Below are 26,500 nucleotides of genomic sequence, written 5' to 3'. Positions count from 1 at the left end.
CTCTGTGTGTTAAACTGAAGTTACTTCAGGTTAAAGTCATTCCACACACAATCCACTTCACAGCCATCATATCAGACTGCAGGCAGACTAGATCAAATCAGCTTTTTATGAAAACATCAGCAGTTTAAAACAAGCAGTCAACAAGTAGCACACCCGCAGATACACAGTATTGTCAGTCTGTCTGTTTGTCTCTCTCTCTCTCTCTCTCTCTCTCTCCCTCTCTGCCCTCTGGCATACATGACAGCAGCAACAAGGACAAGCTGTTTTCCCTGCTGATAAATATTCTGACACGCCACTCCTGACAGGTCGGGTCCACCAGAAAGGAATGGGGATGGACAGGCTGTGTGTGTTTGTGTGTGTGTGTTTTGGGTTTGCATGTTTGTGTGTGTGAGAGAGAGAGAAAGAGAGTGTGTGACAGCCTGATCGTCTTCATGGTGCCAGGGCAGCATTCGGAATTGGCCTGAGATGCTCCTTCCAAGCGGAGCCCAGCAGATTTTGTGTAACTAGACCTCTGTTTTTCCCACCCCCTCTATCCATCCACTCCTCCACCACAGAGACTCCTGCTCACACCATCCTATGCTCCCTGCCTCATCAGGTCACCCAAAGGAAGGAGGAGGAGGAGGAGGGCTGGGCGCTGCTTTCTTGCCAGCCTGGAAATGCTGACATGCACAGGCTGGCATCCCCTCACTTGGAACAATCTATCTCCTCTATAGTCCTCTCTCTTCCCTCCCTCTTTCTTCTCTCTTTTCTCTCACATTTCCTTTTCTGTCTAAACTACGCATTCAGCCTAAGCAGAAAATAAAGTGAGATATTTATAGAAAGATAAGATAGAGGGGGGATAGTGCCTCTTCTTCACCAAACATGTTTATGTTTTATTATTTATATCTCTCCTTTCCCTTTTTCCCCTTCCAGCTCCCTTTTCTTCCGTTTTTCCGCTTCTCTCCCACTTCCCTTTGTATCACCAGTTCCTGTCCCCTAATTGCTGTAGCTCTATTGAAGGCTGTCCTCTTTCAAGCTAAAGAGGCTTAATACAACATGATGGAGAGGAATGAGTCATTTGGCGAAGGGAAGGGGAAGTGGAGGTGTGGAATCAGTTCAGAGATGATACAGAATATGCTGATTAATGGATTGTGCTAATTATGAGTGACAGATGTTAGGAAACATGTATGAAGAAGATGTTGGGAATGAACATGTAAATGATACTAAATGACTATAATGAAAATGTTGAGGGTCCCTTTTGTACACTTGTTGTGTTTCACTTGAAGCGTTAATCCCTAAGAAGATATATTGGATGTTGTAAGAACCAAAAATCATCTCAGTGTGCTTTCCTCCTCCTATCGCAGGCTTTTCTGTGGAGGTCTACAAACAATGGGTTTGTGAGCCACTTCAAACTGTTTTTTTTTTTTTTTTTTTTTTTTGTGGTTAAATAAATGGCATAGTTAATAAATAGCAGATTTCACCACGGAACTATTCTGCACGGTTGGATGGTGGGCGCAGGTGGGCTGGATGGTGACAACTTTCATGGCATCACACAGTTACGTAAGTCATTATGACTGGTTTTAAGGCTCAGTACGAGATGTCTGCCTTTCTCTGTGAGCTCTTTGATATGTTAGTGGTATAGAAACTAGGGCTACTTTATATATAAAATAAAAAAAAAAATACATGAACATCTCATTGTTTACAATATGTACAATCTCTCCCTCTTTTAAAGAATTTTACACATATGTTGACATCATTTTACAAAGGGTCTGATGAGTGGTAGCTTTAAGCTCTTACCTTTGAAAACTACACAGGCCAATTACTAGGCATATATATTATTATCTAAAATGAGAGAGATATGTGAGTAAATTGAGTACATACATAAAATGAAGTTATACTTAACCAGCGACAGCAACATTGTCAAAACATTCATCATGTCGGTAACCTCTCATTAGCAAAAATTAACATGTCCAGCATAGAAAACAGACATGCAGCATAATGTCACCCAGTTACTTTCACATTTAGTGTAAAGCTCTTATATGCACATATGATTCTTCATCTTGGAAGTGGCTTCATTGTTGGATTGTTTTCTTAGCTTGAACGCTGTGCATAGCACACTGCCATATGGCTGTTCTTATAAAGGTAGAGGTCCAAGGGTTTATCAGGGAGGGATTCACATGCACCAACGAGCAAATGCACATGCAGCCGGAACCCTAAACTGGACAACACACACAGTGGGGTTTAAAGGTGTGACATCATTCACCGCTCAGGGCAATTTTACACTACTATACCATTCGGTATAAAATAATAGTTGATGTTAAATTGTTGTTTAAAAGCTCATACAAGAACATTTTAAAATGTTTAATTCGAGTACTGATCCAGACGTACAATCTGTGAGAGGTACATATGAGGGATCAAAGCAGTTGTAGACTCTGTAGAGTGCCCACAGAGAAAAGGGTCAAACTGATTTTTGACAAAATTTCAAACAAAATTTCAGTTTTATCTGTTGATTTTTACAATGTATTTACCTATCCTGTTCAAGAGCAGACATGTGAGCGTATGTTACACTACGTAAATTCAGAGGTTGTGTTTTAAAGTTATTTTGTAATCTATCATTGTTACTTGATAGCAATTGATTTTCAAAAAACACTGGAATCATTTATTTACGAGGGCCTGGACAGAAAATATGCAGTCCCTTTTCTTGTCAGCGCAAGAGGCAACCATTTTTTCATTGTGGTTGTTATTTCCAGACAGACAGAAATGCTCCAAATCATTCATTCATCTTCTACTGTTTATCCATTTCCGGGTCACGGGGGGATGCTGTAGCCAATCGCAGTTCATACTGGGCAAGGGCGAGGTACACCCTGGACAGTGATTCACCGGCCAGGGCCATCACACAGAGACCAACAACCAAACATACAAACACTCAGACCTATGGACAAATTAGAGCATATGTGTCAAACTCAAGGCCTGTGGGCCAGATGTGGCCCACCACGTCATTTTATGTGGCCTACGAGAGCTTAAAAGCTCTGATTGTCTTAAAATAAATAAGTCAAAAGCGTGCATTGACCATAAATAACATTTCCCACAATGCATGCTGATTATTTTACCCGCAAAGTTACAGCATCCCGCCACTAGATTGCAGTGTATCCAGATAAATGTGATTTTCATCAACTAAAATTGAGAAATACAAATGATCCCAAAATTTCCAGGAAGAGAAAAATCAATGCAATGAACAAAGTTAATGTCATAACTAGAGTTGGATGATATTTTTCTTTATTCATTTTGATAGTTTGATGGTTGATTGATGGAGTAATGTAGGTTTATTAACCTGACTAATTAAATGGATTTATGTTATAATAACAGAGCAACCAGCAAATATATATATATATTATTTTACATCTATGCAAATGCATATGTAATATTTGTAATTTTAATAAGTAATAAATTCAGAGTTATTTAACATTAAGGAGTAGATTCATTTATTATACATTACATTTGGTTACATTTAGTTACATTTATTCTGTCTTACAGTTACATGTTGCCCTTTCAGGGCAATCATGATACTAATGTTACTAATGTGACTCTCAATGAAAATGAGTTTGACACCCCTGATTTAGAGTCACCAGTTAATCCAAACATGATGTCTTTGGATGGTGGGAGGAAACCGGAATCCCCGGAGGAAACCCACACAAACACGAGGAGAACATGCAAACTCTACACACGAAGGCTGCAGACACGGGAATGGAACCCACGACCTTCTTCCTCTGGGGCTTACCACTATGTGCTGCTGCAGTCATAATCAAATATGAACAAAACATTTACAATAATTTAAATTTACCTGAGGTGACCTGCTGTTACATGACTGGCTCAGACATGGATCTATACTGAATGCTTGATTGAGGACAAACGCAACATGGGACACTCTAGCAGAGGCCACTTACACTCAGTTTTGCTTCTTCGCCATGGATGGCTTAATTATGCTCTGAAGGCTGAACTGGCGCTACATTTCCACACTCGTCAGTGGGATTACCAGCATCACCACAACCAGAGTCTTAAAGCTGAGGAACATTTCTCCAAGAGAAGTGATCAGAAAATAGCAAGTAACAGAACTAATGCCTGTGTACAGTATCCATGTCAGGAGAAAGTTACTCAATTCTGAAAATATTTGTTTAATGCAACTCATGGGTACATGTATTGTAAGCACTATACAACCTCTGCATTTCTGATGCAAGGTTCCTGTTCTAAGTGATGCTGTCAGTCGGATCAGCTCTCCCTTGGGGCTACAACACATCACTCAGACACACACAGATCCCTGCATATACACACAACCCACTTCATGCTGGTCATGTGTAGGCCATTATGTTTCTTAGAGGCAGCGAATTATATCGCTACTGTCATAATGTTTCTTTTTGTGTGGGTGGCCACGTTTGCATCCATACACTTGTGCCTCCTACACACTGACACACACATACACACGTTTTGTCGTCAGACAAATGGGTGACTCTCCCAAACACATTTTCACAATTGCGACTGTTGACAGCGTTGTGGTGTCAAAGTGGCAACGCTTGTGTTTGAAGTAATTAGTTTAACCATAACTGAAGTATTATCTCAAAAAAGGTCAGCCACAATTCATTTAACAGCGGTTGATACTGTATGCTATCAACTGTGTGCAATTTTGGCAGTGAACAATGATTTCTGACTGATTCCCAAGTCTGAGTCTGTGTGTTTGTGTCCTGTGATAAATTACTACTGTTGTCCCTGCAAGAGAGGAGCTGCTCACTGCCCCTGCATATTTGGATGATTGAATTACATGATTGAATTGTTAAATCACACTGGTGCAGTAGATTCATTCCAAAAGAGTGGATCATTTTGAGCAGGAAGGAGGACAGGGTCATAAGATTGATTTATTAGTTGCAAACTGACATGATGTTTTTGGTGAGTTTTGGCCATTTCATTTCATTTCAGGTCTCTATTTTGGGTCCTTTGACATTTGGACTACAGTCTTATCTGTGCTATCACAACCATAGGTTTGGACCTTAGACTGTATACACAAGTAGACACTGACAAAGTAGGTCAAGGGAAAAGTGGTGTAAAGAGAAGTTAAATTGTGTTGAAGTCTATGTGAATATAGATTACTTCTCATAAAACATTTTCCTAATGAGTTTATCATCTTAGTCTTTGGTTTTTCTTAAATGATGGAGACCAGAAAGCTGGATATAGATTAGGGATACCATTGACACACAATCATTATTAAATGTAGAGGCAGTCAGATCAACCCAACAGTTTTCCTTCGCTCCTCCTTGTCTTCTAAATATGGCTTCTTTCACTTTCAAAAAATAAGACAAGGAACAGCTTCCTTGTAAATTAATTCCTTGTAAAATAATTAAAAAAATGGGTGACCTCCCTGTGGTTGGATTCTTTTGAACCCAGATTGAACCAATCACAGATGAGAATCAGAGGCAGCGACCTTAATGCAATCAGGCTTGGTACACAAAGCACAGATAGACAAACTCAGTGGGCTATGCTAAATTCAAGGTCAAAGAAGTGATAAATATACTACAGGCAAGATACAGAGAAACACATTTATCATAGAGAATGAATGCTGGCACAGAAAGAAGAAGTAGGCAGATTAAACACATGAAGGATAATTGCAACATATTAGGGGGAAAGGCCATAATTACAGGAATGGAAAACGAAATGGTTAAATCTGAAATAAGAGGAAAATGTATACATACCAATATTAAGTAGTCCAAAATAAACATACAAGAATATAACAGAAAACAGAACTTGCAGTGCAAAATGAGATATGGTGGGTAAACTTTGCATTGCTTGACGGGTTTGCCTGAGAGGGCACCTACAAGTAGGGAGTCAACATAGACACACCCACTCACACACAAACGTAATAGAAAAGGAGAAGGAAGTGGAGAAAGATTGAGCTGCTAGTTGCTCTTCAAACTAGTAAAACTGATTTGTTGCATCTCATCCCCGGAATGGTGCTCCTGTAAGTGCTGGTGTGTCAGAAGCTTGGTAGGCGATTGTGTCTTTTTAAAACTTACATCACTGCCGATCAGGGCCAGAGCCAATAAATAAGCAAGACTTCTGCGGACTAATTTGACCCAGGGGTGGAACTCCCTTTTCCCTTTTACATCACCAAAAAAGCCAGATGTTAGCAGGTTATAGCAGGTATATTGTCCAGTGTAAAAAGAACTTTGGTGAGCTCTAGAAGCATTCAACTCTGGTTTGTGGATGAGCAAGCAGTGACCTGTATGCTTGAGGGCTTGATTGTGAAGATAGCTTTTTCATCCATGGGTTTGTGTGGCTTGAGTTTGGTTATTTGTCTCCCTCTGCACTAAAGACGATTGTGACCTGATATAGGAAAATGGACACATACGAGATTTACCTGTAAATGAAAGTCTTTCAATTTTCACCTTGATTTTATTTTGCCAAAGGACAACTTGACATGAAGACATTAAATTGAATATGCAAATTGTAAATATCATATTCAGCCTTAACATGCAGTCTGTGTGTGCATATATATGGGTGTAGGTAGATGTTCGTTTGTTCCTCTGAGCCAAGACTGTGGGGAACAGGATCTTTACTTCCGTCTCAAGCCAGTGAACATGTGTGGGGGGTCAGGCATCTACAGTGTATATTTGTGTGTGTGCCTGTACACAGAGAGTTACTATAGGACATGTTGAGACGGGGCACTCAGTGGTATGGAACTGATTACCCTGCCAAAACCTTGACAATTACCATCCACGATCATCAGCACACACAGACACACTTTCCAATCCAAGCCTTCAGTTTCTCTGTCTCCAGCTCAGCACCCAATGGTAGTTGTCGTTCTTGGACCGTCATGTCATGGAGGGAGATGTGTGGAATAGGGAAAGACACTGTGTGGGTGAAACTTTTTGTCAGACCTAGCCCAGAATGCACAGCAAACACCAAAGTGACATATGTACAGTAATGGTATTAGACACAAAAGCCACAGGTGTTATCTGTGGAGACCAGAGCCTGGGCCAAGATTGTTGTGCTGTGTTCATGTGCTGTCAGAATGATTAAAATTGTCAGTTTAATACATTTACAAGCCAACAAATACCTCAACACATCAGGGTGTCTCCATGACAAGGGTCCTAGGGTTAGCTGAAGGGGGAGAAGAGAGGAGTGGAGGGGAGACATCACTGCTGTTATTCCATTGCCATTAGATATTCTGGGATTAATGTAGTGAAACCCCATGAAGGGTGGCCTCTAACTGACAATCCTGCAGCTGCCCCACTGCCACCCTTGCAGGTTTGTCCAGCAGCAATGTCCAGCAGGTAGCACGTAACTGTGCTCTCATCTAGGTAATAGGTTGATTGAGGTTTATCCGTTCAACAGGCCCATTCATTATTTATAAAATTTGTAGGGGACCTGGAGTCAGTCACAACTGACATTGTGTGAGGGCGGGATATAGTCTGGACCCTTGCCAGTCTAAAGCATGGCTGACATATAGCAACATATAAGCATTCACACTCATATTCATACCTTAGAAGCAGCAGTTGCACTAATGTGTATGTCTGTGGTGGGAGCCTGGGTACCATGCCAACCTCTGCACACCCTCTCACTTTTCAAAATTCAGTATAAAGTTGCAATAATTAATAAATAATAATAATAAATAATATTTATTTTGATCAAAAGAAAATTTTACATGTTAATGGAGCTTCAAAAGTGAAAAGGAAAAGGACATTTTAGACTATAGGTAACATTAACAGCTTTATAGTTTAGCCAAGAAATCAAAAGGATTTGTAGGTTTGTAACAAGCAGGACTTCTGAATGCATTTTGGATTTACCAAGACCCATCACGCTGTCCCTGACTTCAAACCCAAATCAAATATTCTAGGTTGGTACATTTACCACTGTCTGTTGCTGTTATGTAATATGTCTGCATTGTGAGTGACGCTAGCCCTGTTTTGAGGGTGCAAAGGGTGAAAAGTTATTGTTTAACAATTTTAATTTGTCTTTCACAAGCTCAGATAATGTCCCAAGAAAGAGTCAATAGTTTGTAGGTTAAACATAATGTATCCGTATAATTAAAAAGAACACCTCCACCCCTTGAAAATGGTACGATCCTCCTCTCACCTGCTCCCACAGGGTTGCCAAGTCTACGTTTTTTCTGCCAAATTCCGCTACTTTTTAAGTGGTGCCGTGGGTAACAAATTTTGTCCACAGGTTGGGCTTTGGCAGACCTATTGCATACAGATGATGAATAATGCTTATGAATAAAGATTCATATTTTGAATGACTAATGTTTATACCCAAATCCTGTCAAACTGACTCCGGGCCAGATCAGCATAGAAACTACCCACATATGGCACATGCCCCACAGACACACAAATGATATGCCAATGCTGTGTGATGCCAATGCAGCACATAACAAAATCACATCACCAGCACCACTCGCACCCAGTGCCTGCCGCCTGCCTTTGAAGTAGCGAAATTGCTAGCTAGCACGGAAGCCAAAAACAAAATGACGCCTGGTAAGTGGGCAAAATACGGGAGGAATTATACAAATCAACTCAAATCAAATCAGATTTATTTGTATAGCACCAAATCATAACAAAGTTACATCAAGGCAATTTACATATAGAGAAGGTCTAGACTATTTATGAAATGTAATTATTTTAATTAATCAAATTAACACAAAAGAATGTGAAAATAAGGACTGACCTAAAGAATGGATAGAACATGTAGCTGGGGATGATAACAAAGCATTTTGTTGATGCTGCAAATTTGAGATTTGTGCGGACCACAGCAACCACAGCGATCTCCAACACCACAGCAAAACACAGAAAGACATACAAAAATGCGCATATTGTTTTTTTTTTGGTAGATATTATAGTGCATTTTGCAATTATAACTATGCTTGTTGGACTTCGAAATCAACATATATCGATTTTTATGGGCATATTTTGAGTTCTGGTATTGGGCTGATTTTTGGGCCCTTTTTATACACTGTTAGGCAGGATTTGGGCTGGTTTTGAGTAGCTGTGTGGCTGCTTTTGTCTCACAGACCTGGCAACCCTATTCTCCCAATACCTGCACTGCTTTGAAGCCCTGAAGCCAGTCGACTAGCTCAACTCGCGCACAGGCAACAAGAGTTGTTCAGCTCTCAGGCTGTGGATCCAGTAAGTAGCTCAAAGAAAGTGTCTCACACTTTCATGCATTATCCCTCATTACCAACACCTTATAATTATTTCCCCATGTTGCCTCACAAACCCACATATCACTTTTAATATTGTTAGGAAGGAGACAGTCAGCTAGTTGTTGATTTTATATGTTGTATTGTCAATCAACCCAGTGTGCACTGTTTGAATTGGAGAGAAAGAGGCTGTTGTTGTTTTGGCCTATGCAAAATACAGTTGTTGTTTTTTTTCTTTTTTTTTTTGCTTTTGTAAGAAAAAAGGGTGAGTGGACTGCTAAGTGGTTAATCCTAGAATCACCCCTGCATGCATGCATGACTCACAAATGTGTAGTTCACTGACATAAATAGACATAAAAAATTTGGGCCTCACCCTCATTGTTGTAGTCCTCAAGTGGGGAATTTGTGTTAAATATGGTAATTTAACCGGTGGAGGTGCTGGCAAGGTAACTGTTAAGCATGTTGAGCTTGCCAGTTTATATTATACTATTTGTGGCAGACTCACTCTAAGTAGATGGTTAACACAAAAATACCCAATGCAGCTTGTTTTGTTTGGCTCAGCGTGTATTAAGGTCTCAGTTGTGTCTCTCTCCACTCAAACCACATGGCATCAACTGAGCATCACAAGAGACTGAGTAGCGACTTTACTGCTGGGCTGACTTGGCTGAAGTCGCAGATATCCTGATATCATCCAGTACCCCATGCATGTCAAGCCTTAATTTGTACACCTGTGAAGGAAAGAAAAAACAATTAATCTTTTCTGATTTGACAGCATGGTTGGCAGGAAGCCAATGAAAGCTGCAAGTGTTAATACTTTTGTGTGTAGGTGTGTCAGGTGTTCAAGATCACAGTTTATGAAGATAGTCATGAAGGCATTGTCCTCAAATGCCCTGCGAGTTGTCATCCTGATGCATGTGTTGTTATATTTCAGTGGATATTAGGGTGGTTATTGAACACCAAGCAAAGCTAGCAAGCAACATCTGGGAGATTTCCACCAGCTCATTCATCAGCCAGTCATTACGCTAATTGCTCTTTATTCATTTTCTTTTTTTTTCTTACACCAGTTGCGCTTGTATTTTAAGATAAGAGTAGTTATTCACAGAAAACATGGTTTGCTCATGTCTAAAGTAAGTGTTTATGAAAAGTTTAATTAGAATAGGGTAGAGAGGTAGAAGATTGGAATTGAAAAAAATAAATAAAAAAAGCTCAATCTAATTTCCCACTTCCATTCAAATGGCCAAATGGTGTGAATTATACGAGTGATTGTCAAATTGTCTAGTGGGAAAGTACAAAAGTTGTTCAGCTTGTAAATTTTCTTTCTTATTTGTATACTATTTGTATAAAGTCTTAAAGTCTGTAGCTTTGCCCTGAACACGAAGTTGGTAGCTTCCTTTTTTTTTCTTTCATCTGAAGAATAAACTGACCCTTACGTATTCCTACATTCACACAACATTTTTTGTTTCAAAATGTCGCTATGTTTGGACTTGGCCCCTAAACTTTAAGACTTTTGGAAACACAGATGACCCTGTTTTAGTTCCAAAACTGGGGCTATCATTGCAGTTGGACAGATTGAAACTTTTTGCGGGGATCCACTAGCTGAGTGGTTAGGGCAAAACTAAGAGCATGGTCCTCTCTCTGTCTCACTCTTTCATGAATACCCTGAGTGTTAGCTCATACAAACAACTATTCATGAATCTCTTCAGTGGCCTCCCGTAATCAAAATATGTTGTTACATTGATGGGAAAACAGGACAATTTTTAATTTTTGAGCAATTTTGAGACTCAGGGTGGGCTGTTCCATTTTTGTCATCTTGGTCATGCCTGCCTGTTCATAATACCTGGCTAATCCAAAAATCTACAAGATATCAACTAACTAAGCCTTTTTAAAAATCTAAACGGTGATGATATGAAAATTCCCTGCCATACAGTTACTACGAAGTCGTAAATCAGCTATGAAAAACAAAACAGTATTTTGTGTAAGACTATCAACACGTTTTTAATATGTCATTGATGGAGCCAAACTCTAGTGGTCTGTAGAGGAACTGGATGTTTTGGCACTTGTGCGAAGTTGCTCTTTGGTATGGACAGAAATAATTTCTGACTGGTAAAATGCCCTTGTCAACCAAATTTTTTTTTTTTGTGCTACAACATCATGACTTGTGCTTGAGTGTGCTTTTTCCTTACTGAGTTAGATGAAGGAGGAGTGAAGTAGGATTGGACAGGTTGCAGCAAATCCATGGAAGAGAAGAGAAAGAAAAAAGCAGTTGGGGTGAGAGAGAGAAGAGCTAAAAAAAGAAAAATGTGGGGATGCTGGATGAGTAAGATGGTCGGAGGAGGACGAAAGAGGAGGAGAGGACATGAGCAGGTTTCAGGACGACAAAACCAAATAAACAACAAAAATAACTCACAGCACTGTTGTTTCAACATGTGGAAGTTCCAAAAGTCAGATTAAGCTGTAGTTTGTAAATATCATGGAAACAATTCTATTTGACATCAATTATTCTGATCTGGCTGTGCAACTTTGAATCAATCAATTTATTTAGCACTTTTCTCTAAATTTGTTTTCACACATGTAAGACTATTTCTACTAGAGTAAAATGTGCCACTGTTTGTTGTCTAGTTGCTGGAGTTTCTGTTTCTGTTACTAGTGTTTATTGTTGTGCTACCTCAGCCCAGTTAATTTGGTTTCCTTTATTGCATTTTACATTTAAGCTTACACCTTGCAAGTTACTTTAGCTGAGTAGTTGCCAATGGCTCCTTCCTCTCCTGCTTTCTTGTTGTGTGTGTGTTTTGGTAGTGTAGCCGAAATCGTAGCCTACATAAGTATAGGCTGAATGTATCTTGCCATCTGAGGAAGCTTGATATGCTTGTCCCAACTTCAGCGATGGTGGCTGCCTTAACTTTGGCACCAAGCTGTGCTCTTCTAGCATGTGTTACGCCCCTGAAAAATGAGGGGGAAATAATCACAATAGCCATGCAGCTTTTTCCTCAACTTGAACTTGAATCACAGAACATTTAAACATAAAATGCTTTAAACAAAATGCAATAAACAGGTAAACTCACATGAATCCTATAAAAATAATAAAAAATATAATAAATAAACTCAATAAACAATATACACAAACTGCATGTTATATGGTGTCACTACACACACACTGATACTCAGGGATACTCATCAAACTCTGACTTAACTTAGACATTACATAAGCATTTTTGTGACACTCAAACAAATACTAATAATCTATCACAAACAGTTTAATAGTGCACATTACCAACAACACCTGAGAAACAGGGAGAAATAATCATGAGAGTATGCAGTGTTTTCCTCAACTGGAGGATTTATTCAAGTGAGGAAAGTACTGTGATTCCAGTGTTTCCAGATCTCGCCGTAAGAAACAAAGAAAGAGCTCAATGGAAACAACTCCCCAAAAAAGCAACACAACTCGTCAATAAAAAAAAAAAAAAGCCAAACCAGTGAGCTAAATCTACCACATTGTATGGGAGAGAGGCCACTTGATAACAATAACAATTGTGTGTGTTTGCATAGACAACAGTAAATTGATAGTAAACACATCTTTCATCTATTGCTAGGGATTACTCGGCACCTCTAATATGACTCATGAGGTCTTTGAACATGCATATGGCAATTTCATGATCACTTGGTTACTGGTTTTCCTCTTTTTGACTTTTTTACCAGTCAAAGGCAGTTCCAATTAATTCCATGGGTTTTAATTTTTTTTGTTGTTGTTTTGGGTGGGGTGGGGGGGTTCGATGGTTTGTATTCTATTACAGACAATGGACTTACTCCAAACTCCCTCCAAACCAAATTAAATTATAAACTTGATCAACTCTATCAACTCAGATCAAAACCGAGCCAATATTATTTACTCCTGGTATCCCATCTGACAATTACCCATGCATGCTCTTCAGTAAAGATGCAAAGATGAACAGTCATGCAAATGCAATTGAGCATACATAAATCTGAATATCAATCCTTAAAACAGGCCAATATCAATGCCAATATAATGCCAATATCTCTCACTCACTCTCCCATTTTCTGCTGCTTATCCAAAGAGCCAATCCCTGCCAAGATTCTGGGCAAGGTTGGCGTACACCCTGAACAGGTGACCAATTTATCACTGAATCAACACATTGAGACATACAAAGCGGCCAATAATGCTGCACTAAAATAAAAATCTGATTGTTTCACTACAACACAGGGTTACTATAGACTGATTACCCATGGAAGCATTTTCTGCATTTGAAATCTTTTCGCTCATATTTTTCTGACATCAGATGTCTCATGCTTCGTTGTAATTAACTTCACACATGGACTGCTCATCTCAGGGCTGAAAGGACTGATGCATCAATCTGAACAGAGGAGCTGGGAAGCGTCTGCTGCAGCCTTCGCTGGCTGCCAGACAAATGGGTGTGATATTGCTGATGCTTGTTGAGGGTGCGTGTTGGGAGTGTGTTTTTGGTGGAGCTTATATGAAGCATTTGGCAGCATACTGGAGATGCTGTGTTATTGGACTGTAGCTCCAGGCAGCCGAACTGCAGGCAAATGTATAATTAAACAGCAGCAATCGTGAAAGGTGTTTCCTCTTCCCTTAAGGAGGATTTTGTCTTTGTGTTCTCCTTCCCAGGGAGTCTTCTGTGCCTTAAAAACTCACCACAGAAAGTCTTACATTGCATGTTCTGAAATTAAATTTTGTAGCACAATTGTGGTTTCACTGAGGATTTACATTTTCTGAATACAAGGACTCCAACATACGTGGATCAGTGATCACTGATCTGTTGATCAGAACTTGTTCGTGGTCAGTTGGTAGGGATATCTACAGAGCTATGGATCGTTTTATCAAAGGGAGCCAGTGTTTTTACATATTATTATTTGGTTGAATGTGGATTGTGACAGGTGATAATGTCTAATTGCAATTTACAGCTATGTTTGGCTGGGATTCTGCAGAAAGATAATGCATTATTACAAATGACAAATTATGAAAATTGATTGTATATGTGTTTTTACAAATCAAGAAGACTGTGAAAGTAATTTTTGTGAAACTATAATATCAATCTATCTATCTCTGGCCTTTTGTCTGTCTGCAGTATTTATTTTTTTTGTATGAATGTCCCTCATTGACCCTAAGATAAAATACAGTAAATGAGCCATATTGCTCAGTTTTATTGTTATTACATTGTTTTAACATGATATTTTAGTATGTTGTAGTAACATGATAAACACATTTTTAAAACAATAGTACAGAATTTTAATAACTTGATACAGGTTATTCACTTGAGAACCAAGGTAGAGGGTGCTGATATCTGGCAATATTATTTATTTTTATGAGTTTTATTAGTATGAGTTCTTACTAAATTTGCTAAATATTTAAAAACGTTGTTTTCACTTTGTCAGTTTATTTGTGTAATTTTTAGTTTTTGTTTTCAAGTTCAGGGTTTACTTTTTACTCCAAAATATAGAAACCAAAAGCAAAAAACATTATTTTTTAGGTCATAACAACATAACACACATCAGCTTAGTCCCATAGCTTCACCCCTCATAAGCAGAGATGGTATCTTGTCAAAAACTCAGACAGGGACCTCAGATCAGTTTGCAAGCATCTGTTTTAGTCCTCCCCTTTACTAGATGTGCTAGGTTCTTACTGAGATGAGACCTGGAGTCAGAACTGTGATGAGTTGTCTGACCCAAGCCCAGGCTTATGGGAAATCTGTTAGTGCCAAGTTGCTGGCAAGGCATGATTCCAAGTTTCTCCAGTGTGTGAGCTCAATGATCGACAGTTCTTTATTTGTAGCAACATTGACCTGCAAGATTTTTGATGTTGATTTGGTGAATGAAAGTCCGAATAGATTTCACTGAACATTTTGTCTTTGTGCGCTTTCATCAGGCAGACGGACGGACTTTGATATGCTAGTAGTCTAACGGAGTCTCTTCACATCTCTTCTGCATCCCAGCCACAGAGGACTGCAGCTCTTCTGACAGGTAGGGCCCTTGGCCAGTGCTCCCACTCATCTTTCTACAGCAAACCCAATGGACCTACACCATGCTAGTTATAATCATCTGCTGTGTGCTTGTTTGGCTAGCAACAGGCACTAATTCGTAATTAGTGATATGGCTTTGCATTACAACCACAACAGATCCATACACAGATGAGTTTTCAATGTTCGGTGGAACATCCTGGAATATCATTACATAGACGATAATACATGATTCCTTCTATAATTGCAATGAACGATGATTGTTGAAAAAGCCAATCATCCCCCTCCAGTGTTAGTATAGCTGATTAAAAAATTTTCTAACCTTAGTGTGAACACACAAGCTCAGACTTTTAAGCAGTACAAGTCAAGAAACCTAAGACATTGAGGTTCTTTTTACAGTCTGAAAATGTCTCTGTGAATTATTTCCAGTCGACCACATCCTCACGACAACATTGTGTACAATAAGAAGATGTGTCATTTTTCTTTGGATAAATGCAAATGATAAGACTACTTTTAAATCCATCATCAACAACAGGCAGTGTTGGCTCAGTTTTTTAGGCTGCCTACATATATTTATGCAGAAGATCATTTGGTTAGCATGGTAACACATATGCACCATGGATATGCATAAATTCAGGGATTAACTCTGACACATCAGAAAATGAGTGAAAACAGAGCAGATGTTGAGCCGCCTGCAGTGCTGAATGTCAAAAAAAGTTACCAGCCACAGTCCCTATACCTTAATAACAAGGCATATGATGCCTTGTCTTCCCAAGTGAAAACCCACTGCTACAACTTTGTAATTTGGGCCACGCCAGAGGAGTAAAGTGTGGAGCTGACCAGTTCTGTGCTTACTCCAGGAGGTTTCCTAATGCATAAAAAATCATATCAAATCAAATTTATTTCTACAGTGCTAAATCATAGCAGAGTTACATCAAGGCACTTTATATATAGAGGGGGGTCGAGACCAAATTGTTCATAAAGTTACCCAAGATTCCTTGCTGTATTGTTTGTTTTCCTCTAAATAAGACATTAAAACATTTACTGAGTAATTCAAGGGAGACAAAGAGCATTTTCACATAAATCGTAATACAAACTAATTTCTTTTATAGTCAGTGAAATCCACGTCTGATGGTTATTAGATAGAATGCAGGTTGGGCATTGGTTTTCCATTTCAGCCTTGGAAAATGTGTCCACCTTTATTTACATTTAATGGTTTTTCCTGTTGTTGTCATGTATAATGATGTAGGAGATCCAGCTCTTAGCAGAAAAGAGCTTTTAGCACACTTTGCTGGTAGTGTAGCACTGATGATGAGCTTCTGTGAGCCATATGTTCACAGATTTGTTCTCCACTACGCCTTTGGGATGAGACAAAATCTGCTTCACAACTAAATGGTAACAAACAATCGCTGTTTCTTCTTTTGCCTGCAACATGTGAACCAAACCACAGGTGTGAGAGACACATTTGTTTTTCAGACCATACAGCTGTTCCACCCCCACGTCTCTACAGTCCTGTTTCATGTTCAGGGTTCAGGCTAATAAATTGTTAAGGCCTTTCACCAGTCTCATGATATTTCATGACACTATGGGGATTGCATAATTCTCGAATGGAAGCCTTAATATACGAAAAGGAAATGTTGCAGCTTCTGTTTTATATCCTGATTTACCATAGCAGTCTCTGGGAACACTCACATATCCAATATATGTTTTTATTCATTCATTAGTTTATAGGAACTGAGGAAATCACATCGGGGTTGAAGTGAATTCTGTACAGGGGTATCAAGTAGCATGTTATTATAATGAATAATGATGTAATACTGAGTAATGAAGTATGATTGGTGAAAAAAACTTTTTCCCCCTCCAGCACAAGTGAAACCTATTAAATAATGCTTCAATATTATCATTCAAAGTGTAAACACAGAATGCTTCCTGCATCTTCCAAAACCAAAGACATTTTAAAAGCATAACTCAAGAAAATTGAGTCATTTAGGCTCTTTGTCCAGTCTGAAAATGTCTCTGTGAACTATCTCCAGTCTACCGCATCCTCACACATACAAGCACAAACTACAACATTGCTTATGATAAGAACATGTGTAATTTTTCTTGCATACAGATACACATAGAGTAGGTCAAGACCCAACTCTTTATGAGTTACCGTAGATGCCTTGCTTTACTGTCTGTTTTTCTCTAAATAAGGCATGAAAAGATTCACATTCATTCCAGAATGATTTCTTTAAGAATCAGTGAAATTGCCCACTGGGGGTCATTAGATAGAATGCAGGTTTTGTTCATTGGTTTTTCTTTTCACCCTTGGAAGTTAGTCCACCTTCCTTTACAGGTTTCTCACTGTTGTCATCATTTATAGGGATGTATAAGATCCAGCTAATAGCAGAGAGGAGAGCTTTCAGCACATGTTGCTTGCAGTGTAACCCATTATGAAGTAGTATGTTACTGATATAAGAAAGTTATTATTACTGTTGGAAACCAATCATGGAACCTTTGGTTGCCGCTGGTCTCTGGAGGCTTGTTTCTGTTCTCTACTCTAAAAGAAAACAACACTGGCACAGGAGAACTGGAAAACAAGGAAAACTGGGCTCAAGGCAACAAGAGAGTCCCAATGATTTTCTACACTGAAGTGTTTTTTTTTGTGTGTGTATGCATCAGTTTGTTCGTGTGTGCTGTCAGTATAACTGATTTTGGTATTTAAAAGGCAGCACAGCTTCTTTAGCTTTGGTGGAAATTCTTGGAAGAATATGAACACCTCAACCACTTATTCCCTTTCATACTTTTCTCAACATGCCTCCACGCTTGCTCCTCAGTAAAAAACAAAAAACAAAACAACATCACTGAAGATGTGTACAGAATATATTAACGAGCTATTCAAAAATAATCCCATTCTCTAGACCCCTGGACAGACGCACAATTGAAATCCCTCCATTCATTCAGTTTGTCATTAGCATTTAGTGACGACTGTCCAGATGCTAGAAGTTGTTAGCGGTTAGCTGCAGCCTCCAGGGGGAGATCCAGAGCTCGAGGCTCTATGAGGGGTCTGAGAGGATTATGTGCTTGGCCAGGTGCTCTTTTGTGTGGGGAGACGAGGCAGCAGAGCAGCCCACAGATCCAAGCCACAGAAACAGAGACGAGCTGAAGGGATAAAGGCAGCAGTTTATCTACTGAATTGTGGATTTAATGGCGCATATCTGACAACGTTTTACCTTTACTGCAAATGACCTCCAGTATAAACTCCTGCCATGCAGACACCTTATGAACAAATTAGTTCATATCCCCTCTAATTCTCCAATCACCAGCAGTGTTCAAAAAGGCAAGTACAGATCAGTGAGTCAGGACAACAAACTTCACTCCTGTACTAGATTATCAGATTGTGCTGGATGATGACTCAGTTTGTCATGAAAAAGGTGGAATTTCAAAACCTCAGGACAACATGAGATGTAGGCTGCTGTTTGAACAAACTGTATGGATATTGTGCCTTCTCGGGACTCTCATCAACATTGTCTCCATTTTATAGAGCAGTAATTGGCTGAAATACAACAGCACAATCATTTTTATAATCTTCAAACAAAGAGCTCCACAACTCTAATCCTAACGCAGGGTAGCTCTCATTTGAAGTCTCTCCTCTTAAATAAACCAATGAAATGATTACTTTATTCTCATATTTCCACTTTTACATTGTAAACCTATGTTTTTTTTCCTGTGATGTTGACTTAATTCTCATAAATTTTATTCTGAAAATCTCACAATTTCTGCTTTTCCTCAATGTGGCCCCAATACTCTGTTGTAAATCGGCAGCCGCTTGCTTGTTACCTTACATTGTGCTTTGTTTCTTTTTCGTGATTGCGGCTTTGTTACATGATGGAAAAAGAGCAGAAAATGTGGAGCGAAGGCTGGACAAGGTCTTAACTTTGATCAGAATTAATGCTGATGAAGAGATGCAGAGGAAATGGTTGTTGTACGGCTTTCGCTATTGTCTTACCGCCACCTATCGGACTGGCGGTTTATTGCAGTTACTCTGATTGCTTCTCAATACATCATTGGCCTGATTAGCATTATTTCCACAAGATTTCAGGCTGTGGTCAGATGAGACAAAAACTGGGTTAGTTCTTCAATAACACTGAAACACTAACACTTCCTTGTAATTTTGTACTTATAAATCAGGCACAGTGTGAATCAGACATCTACTGTAGGACCCTGGATTGTAGGTTGAGGAGCAAACACTCACGCATACCAGGAAAGTAAGAAAGGGAATAAGTGGTTGAGGTGTTCAAATTCTTCCAAGAATTTCCACCAAAGCTAAAGAAATTGTGCTGCCTTTTAAATATCAAAATCAGTTACACTGACAACACACTATAACACACGTATGCATACACACACACACACACACAAAAAAAAAACACTTCAGTGTAGAAAATCATTTGGACTCCCTTGTTGCCTTGAGCCCAGTTTTCCTTGTTTTCCAGTTCTCCTGTGCCAGCGTTGTTCTCTTTTAGAGTAGAGAACAGAAACAAGCCTCCAGAGACCAGTGGCAACCAAAGGTTCCACAATTGGTTTCCAACAGTAATAATAACTTTCTTATATCAGTAACATACTACTTCATAATGGGCTACACTGCAAGCAAAATGCGCTGAAAGCTCTCCTCTCTGATAAGAGCTGGATCTTATACATCTCTATACATAATGACAACAGTCACCACTTATTTAATTCTCAACCCATCCTGCGTCAACCCAAAAAGTTGGGTTGACGCACCTAATTTGTCCCCACAGACTTACTTTTGCAGTGCTATGACAATGAAACATTCCTCCTGCCTTTGGTTCCAAACAAGAGTTCTTGTTCAGTTTAGTCCTGGAACCAGTCCAATAGAAAGACAAGATCTCTTTCCTCAAATCTACAATAATACACTGTAGACATCTCATTGATAAATTGTGACCTTTTATTTTGATTTGATAGCAGTTATGGAGCAGCACTCCTTTGGAAAGCATATTCATGTTTTCACCCAGTTTAAACACTATAGGAGAATTGGAGGAGGTGAAATAAAATGAAAATTCCCCTTTTACATACTACCATGAAGGTCAATGATAACTCATGAGATCCAAACTGCATTTGTTCATGCCTGAAAATGTCTTTTTTTTTTTTTAAGTTTGGTTGCTGGTTTTGTTAGATTTCACTTTAGACAGTCTGTTTTGGGGGAGAAGGAGGATAATGTAAATGCTATTCTCACTAAAGAAAAACTTAAAAAAAACTATAGACTAAGACCATAAACTGTTTAGGGCATGTTTAGCTAGTAGCAAAAAATCATTTTCCTATAGACATCAGTACAAACAGAATTGTTTTTACAATCAGTACAGATTCTCAGTTCTTACTGATAATGACTGATTGGCAAATATTGGTCATCTCAGAGGAATTAGTATTAGCCGGTGAAGATTCAGATTCATAGTTGTGTTAATTCATTATATCTGTTCATTGGAAATCACAAATCTTGCACTTAATGCAACATATCTAGAAAAATCACTTATCACAACAATCATAACAAACTTATCATGACAATCACTTGTCATAACACTTGTCATAAGTTACACTTTACTTCTGGTCACACTGATGCAGTATTGAGAACAAACAGTTCTGCTGATACTAGCTGGATATCTGGAGACTTGATCAACAAACACAAGAATGGGCCTTTGAGTTTCGTGATCAAGAACATTACACATGTTACACGTTTTAAATTTTTTAACACTTAATTCTGGCTTGAAATATTGTTCATCATCCAACAAAAGGGAAAATCAGATAAAAATCCATCGACGATTTTTTCAACCCTTGATATATTGAGGATTGCTTTGATATCAGCCTGCTCTCTCCTGTGAGCCAGCTTGAACCACTCAGCTGCTCAAGCAGCCAGGCCTGGGGCCTAGTTGCTGCAGCCAACACCTGGCCCTGCAGCATTCTCCACCAGGCCCTGCAGCATTCTCCACCTGGCCCTGCAGCACTCTCCACCTGGCCTGCAGTATTCTCCACCTGACCGTGCAGCATTCTCCATCTGGCCCTGCAGCAGTCACCGGCCATGCTAAGCAGAAACAGTGACAAGACTTCATCTGCAAATCTTAGGTCTCGTAGGCCAGAAAGCGCAGGTATACCTTGGAAGTAGATGCTGCAATGCTGCAATGAATCAGATACTTTACAATCAGAGATCTGTGATTTGAAAATCAGCTTGGAATTCAGCCAAAATCAGAGTGAAGATTTAAGAAAGGAAAATGTCTTCTCAAAGAAGCAGTCAATAAGGTCCGACAATTTTCCAGCTCTCTCATGCAGGATAACAAGCGCATGAAAGAAACATTGTTGGACATTCAGTGCTGAATCATGAGACAATCTAATTGTTACTGGCATACAAGAGGACAATTTATGCCCAAACACCTCAAATTTTCTTCTGAGGTTATTAAAGACATCACATTCTCCAGAGTTCACCGACTGGGCAAACCAAGTGAGGGTAAAAACCAGCCAATCATAGTTTGTTTTGAGCACTACAAGCAGAAGGAAATGGTGAAAAGTCATGGAAGGGAACTGAGGGGGACCTCCTTCTGACTGAATGACCACTCATCATTCATGAAGGAAAAAAGGGCTCAAAAATGTAAAGTGGCACTGACTGTTGATTAGCTTTATATTAATGGTCACTTGTTCTGTGACTCTAGAGGGACTCCATGGCTCTTTTAGCATGGTTTTATTTTATGTTTTTACTGTGAGTCCTTATGACTCATTCCATCACTGTCACTCCCTGCACTAAACTCTTGAAAAGGGGTTGGTCTTAGCTCATGTTAATTTATGCAGCTATATATATATATATATCAATAAGGTTGAGGAAATAAAGGATATTATAAGAAATAATTGTATTAATATTCTTGCCATTTCTGAGACACATCTTGATGATTTTTTGACTGACTCAGATTTAAATATTGAGGGATTATCTATTTTTAGAAAATACAGAAATCAGTTTGGAGGAGGTGTGGCCATTTACATGCAGAATAATTGGGTTAGGGGTATGATATTGAAGCTCTTTGTGTACAAGTTCACGTCCCTCATTTTAAGCCTATTTTAGTATGCTGTTTCTACCGTCCTCCTAGTGCTGATGCTATATATCTTGATGATTTGTGTGACATATTTGATTATTAAGTTATCTGATATGAATAATGAAATTTACCTTTTAGGTGGTATGAACATAGCTTGGCTGGGTTGGCCTAGTACAAAGAAAAGCTGTCTCTGTGCCGCTTGGTTTTAGTGACCACAATAAAATTGCTGTTACTAGAAAGACAAAACTTCAGAAAATCAGAGCAAATGCTATTTTTACTTGTTCATATAGAAAATCTAATAAAGATTGCTTCATCAATGATATATCAAATCAAATCAAATCAAATCAGATTTATTTGTATAGCGCCAAATCATAACAAAGTTACATCAAGGCACTTTACATATAGAGCAGGTCTAGACCAAACTCTTTATAAATTTATTTAAAGAGACCCAACAGATCCCCCGATGAGCAAGCACTTGGCGACAGTGGCAAGGAAAAACTTTCTTTAAGAGGCAGAAACCTCGAGCAGAACCAGGCTCAGGGGGGGCGGCCATCTGCCTCGACCGGTTGGGTTGAGAGTGGGAGAGAGAGAGAGAAAGAGTGAGATAGGCATTGGGGGGAGGGTATAGGCAGGAACATGTTGCTGCATGGAGTTCATGGAGTTGAGCTGTAGTACAGAATTCATGAAATATGGGACCAGCAGGTGTTGCAGGAACATGGGATGACGATGAGTCACCACCTGCAGGATGAGGACAGGGAGAGAGAGGAGAGGAACTGGGAGAGACAGAGACTTTGGCAGAACGTGGTTAGTAAATGCAGTATAAATGCTTAGAACTGGGTGAAACTGTGTTTTTTAAGAAGGATGGTTCTTATCAACGCATGCAAGGGGGGAGGAGGGAGAGCGAGCGATATGGAGGGAGAGAGAAAGAGGGAGAGGGGGAGAGAGGGTGACAGGGAGAGACAGACAGCGAGAGAGAGAGAGACAGAGAGAGAGAAGCTCAGTCCTTCCCCCAGCAGCCTAGGCCTATAGCAGCATAGCTAAAGAGTAGAGTAGTAGACTTTAACTTTTTAAATATAAGCTCTGTCATACAGGAAAGTTTTAAGCCTGGTCTTGAAAATTAATAAAGAGTCCGCCCTCCGGACCGATACTGGAAGTTGGTTCCATAGAAGAGCAGCCTGATAACTGAACGATCTGCCTCCAAATTTACTCTTGGAGACTCTAGGAAACACAAGTAAACCTCCATCTAGAGAGCGGAGTGGCCTGCTAGGACAGTAAGGAACTATGAGCTCTCTGAGATATGACGGAGCTTGGCCATTAAGAGCTTTATATGTTAAAAGAAGGATTGTGAATTCTACTCTATAGTTTACTGGCAGCCAATGAAGAGCAGCTAACACAGGAGAGATATGATCTCTTTTCCTAGTTCCTGTTAATATTTGTACAGCAGCGTTCTGAATCACCTGAAGGCCTTTTAGAGATTTGTTTGGACATCCAGATAGTAATGAGTTACAGTAGTCCAGCCTAGAAGTTACAAATGCATGGACTAGTTTTTCTGCATCATCCTGAGAAAGGATGTTTCTGATTTTCCTAATGTTTCTCAGGTGGAAGAAAGCTGCCCGACTAACTTGTTTTATGTGAGGGACAAAGGACATGTCCTGGTCAAAAATTACTCCAAGGTTTCTTACAATGGAGCTGAAAGCCAAAGTGATGCCGTCCAGACTGATGAGATGATTAGATGGTGAGGTGCTTAGGGCAGAGTACAATAACTTCTGTTTTGTCAGAGTTGAGAAGTAAAAAAATTCCAGTCATCCAGACTTTTATGTCTTCAAGACATACCTGCAGTCTGACTATCTGAGTCAGACTGCATTCATTTGGCTTCATTGATAGGTACAGCTGGGTATCATCTGCATAGCAGTTGATGCTGTGTTTCCTGATAATGTTGCCTAGAGCAGTGATTCTTAACCATAGGGCCGCGGCCCAAACTTGGGCCCTGAACGCCACCTAGTGGGCCGCAAAAAAAATCAGTTTTGTATGTGTGGGCCGCGAGGGCCGCGGGACGCAATAACAACTCCTGACCATGTAGTGGTGCTAATGCATCAGTCAGTTGTTACTTTAACCAGCTCTATAAATAAGGAGAAGAAGACACTCAGCTAGCTGTAAACAAACAAGATGGAGAAATATTTAAAACGAAAAAATAAAGATGACCCCCCGCCAAAAAGTAAATTTTTGTGCAAGTACAATCCCGACTTCATTAAGTATGGCTTCGTAAACGGAGGTAGCGAGGCAGTGCCGAGATAATATATATATATATATATATATATATTAATTATATATAATTAATAATAATAAATAATATATATTAAAATTATATTTAATGGGCCCTGGGCCACTCTGTACTGAAAAAAATGGGCCTCAGGGTCAGAAAGGTTAAGAACCCCTGGCCTAGAGGAAGCAGATAAAGCATAAAGAGGATTGGTCCACGTACCGAACCCTGCGGGACTCCATGACTGACTACAGTACATGAGGAGGAGCTGTTGTTTACATGAACAAACTGATGTCTATCTGATAAGTAGGATTTGAACCACCTTAGTGCAGTTCCTTTAATGCAAATTTCATATTCCAGTTTCTGTAGTAAAATATTATGATCTATGGTGTCAAATGCAGCACTGAGATCTAGAAGAAGTATGGAGGCTGATCCATTGTCTGAGGCCATTAGAATGTCATTGGAGACTTTAACCAGTGCTTTTTCTGTGCTATGATGGGCTCTAAATCCTGACTGAAACTGTTCAAACAAACTGTTCCCATCCAGATGGTCGTGTAGTTGTTTTACTACAGCTTTCTCAATGATTTTTAGAAATAAATGGAAGGTTCGATATGGGTCTATAGTTTGCCAAAACATCTGGATCAAGATTAGACTTTTTAAGCTGGGGTTTGATGACCACGGTCTAAAGTGCCTGAGGTACATACATGTTTTTAGTGAGAGCAACTCCAGACCAATTAGTATTATTTCTGTTTTGAGCAAAATTATGGAAAAGGTTTTATACATGCAAATTCATGATTATTTTTCAAAAAAACTATTTGACAACTATGGTTCAGCATGCTTACAGAACTAGCCACTCCACGTCTACTGCTTTGATAAAAATGACTGATGACTGGTTTAGTGCTATTGACAATTTCTTGATGGTGGGGGCTGTGTTGTTAGATTTTACTGCTGCATTTGACTTGATTGACCATTCTCTCCTGGTAAAGAGACTTGAATGTTATGATTTTGGACCTTGGGCATTAATATGGATTTACAATTATCTGTCTTCTCGATCACAGCAAGTGCATCCGAATGGTGGAATATCAGTAAGGATCTAGTGTGTGTTGTGCCTCAGGGCAGTTGCCTTGGACCATTATTGTTCACTGTGTTCATTAATGATCTTTCTTGGGCTACTGAAAGTGTTTTATGCGGATGATTCAACCTTGTGTTATGCTGCGCCTTCGTGCAGCGAATTCAATGATGTCCTGAATAATAATTTGCAAGTTCTGCATGATTGGATTTCCTGTAACAAGTTAGTTCTTAATATTTCTAAAACAAAAAGCATTTTAATAGGTTCAAGACACAAGTTATCTTGTAGCCCAAAACTGGATTTAAAGTTAAGTAATGTGACCGTTGAACAAGTGTACAGTATCAAACTTCTTGGTGTAATGTTGGATTCCAGACTTTCCTTTCATAATCAAATTAATCAAATTATCTTAAAGATGAGAAGAACTGTTGGAATCCCTAGGAAATGTGCTTCATTTGTTGCTTGACACCTTCTGTGTTTAGTATTATGTCAGCTCGAATATTGTTCTGTGGTGTGGGCATTGGCCGCTAAAAGTGAGCTCAGAAAGCTGCAGATTGCTCAAAATAAGGCTGCATCGTTGGTATTGTGTTGTTGTACCTGCTCAAATATTAACCGCCGTTGGACGTAGTTTTCTATTGCCTCGAAATACAAACATTCTTCGATTAAACCCCGACTAAAACATTGAATAGAATCACAAATCACTAACCCTCATTTTAAAGCTGGAGATGTGCCCAGCAATAATCCTCAGTACGGTTTTATCTATTGTGTCCAGTTAATCAGACGTTTTGTATTCTTCCCCTCTATGCTAATGCCAATTTAAAGGTCCGTCAGACCACGCAACTACTACGCGCAGGCAGCGTCTCCTGTCAATCAAAGTCACAATGAAAACAAGTTTTCCATTCAATAGTAGAGGACCTAAGGTTTCCTCTGTCGTATAACAATCCCTGATTG

At 39.3% G+C, this 26,500-nt stretch overlaps 1 protein-coding gene across 1 annotated transcript in view; it reads left to right on the top strand.

Annotated features, from left to right (window-relative positions):
* Nucleotides 1-26,500, top strand: part of rbfox3a (RNA binding fox-1 homolog 3a) — a 555,532-nt gene that overhangs the window by 77,006 nt on the left and 452,026 nt on the right. Inside the window, exon 2 of the mRNA XM_029527245.1 lies at nucleotides 15,063-15,157. The gene's annotated coding sequence lies outside the window, so the exon portion shown is untranslated. The remainder of the gene's footprint in view (nucleotides 1-15,062; nucleotides 15,158-26,500) is intronic.

Source organism: Echeneis naucrates, chromosome 19 (genome assembly GCF_900963305.1).
Source record: "Echeneis naucrates chromosome 19, fEcheNa1.1, whole genome shotgun sequence".
Classification (NCBI taxonomy): domain Eukaryota; kingdom Metazoa; phylum Chordata; class Actinopteri; order Carangiformes; family Echeneidae; genus Echeneis; species Echeneis naucrates.
This window is presented reverse-complemented; position numbering and strand designations above follow the sequence as displayed.